The sequence below is a fragment of the Pteropus alecto genome, unplaced genomic scaffold, assembly GCF_000325575.1.
Source record: "Pteropus alecto unplaced genomic scaffold, ASM32557v1 scaffold21, whole genome shotgun sequence".
Taxonomy (NCBI): domain Eukaryota; kingdom Metazoa; phylum Chordata; class Mammalia; order Chiroptera; family Pteropodidae; genus Pteropus; species Pteropus alecto.
The window spans coordinates 19,313,696-19,315,036 of NW_006436282.1; positions in this window are offsets into that span (position 1 = coordinate 19,313,696).

The following is a 1,341-nucleotide window of genomic DNA, read 5'->3' on the forward strand; positions in this document are numbered from 1 at the left end:
CCCGTGAAACTAAATTTTAAAGTTTGAATTATCCAACCAATTACTTTACTTTGCTATTGCTTTCTGTGAATTAAAATAGGCTGATGTGTAGAAAACATGAAATGCATGCATGGATGGCGCGAATACACTGAATCTGGTGCACAAGGTAACACTTTACCAGCAGTCCTCAAACTTCAGTGAGCACACCGTGGACTACATAAAATGCCATTTTCTATGTTTCACCCTTGAGACTCTGACTTGGGCGATCTGGAGTAGAAACTAGGAATCTAAATTTTTAACAAGACCACAAGTAATTCTTGTTTTAACTGATTGCAATGGATATTTTAAATCATACAAAATTAGAGAGAATGGTATAAGATTATCCCATACCCATCACCTAGCTTCAATAAAAATAATCAACACAGAACCAGTCTTTTTTCTTCTATATCCCACCCATTTACCCTTTATCACTATTTTATATTGAAGATAATCCCAGATATCTTAACATTTCATCCATTAATGCTTCAATCTGTATTGCTAAAAGAAATCTTTTTTTTTTAACATGACTACAATATAATAATCATACTTAATGACCCGAAGTGATTCTAATGTAACTGATAAACACTTTTTTAAAAACCTGGACTGTTAGCCTGTGGAAGAGGATAAGTCAGTGTCCAAGTAGACTGCTTAAGAAGACATAACTTGATTTATTTCATCATAGGTTCAAAATCTTTTGGTTCAAGAATAAATAAGATAGTCATGTTCCTGAAACTGTCACCTTCAAATCTTTAAAAAATATTTTTCAGGAGCATAAAATTATTAAACTGAATTATATTAAACTTTTTCCAGTTATTGGTTAATTTTTAAAAGAAAAATACTGCTTTGGTTAAATAATATCTTTACGTCTTATCCATCTTCATAGAAGAGAAAACATGTTACTCAATTTGCTTTTCCTCTGGAGCACTTGAATTTCACAATTATTTAGAGCTTAAAAACATTTTTCTCAATGAACCTTAGAAGTTTCACAAAGTAACAAAAAATACAAAATGTGTCATGATAAACGTCTTACAATTTAATTAACTCCAAATGTTAAAGAACATTGTTATGCATGCTTTGGTCATACGTAGGCTCTTTTTTTTTCCTTTTTTTTTTTTTGTAACTGCGTTATCAGTCTCACTTAGGATCAATATTTGTAAAATTGAAACCAATATTTCCTTGACATTTCTCTTCTTTCATCTGGCTTTTAAAAAACAAAAGAGAATAAAAGAAAAGAAAGGGGAGAAAGAAAAAGAGAGAGAAGGAAGGGAGGGAGGGAAGGGAAAAAGAAGGAAGGAAGGAAGGAAGGAAGGAAGGAAGGAAGGA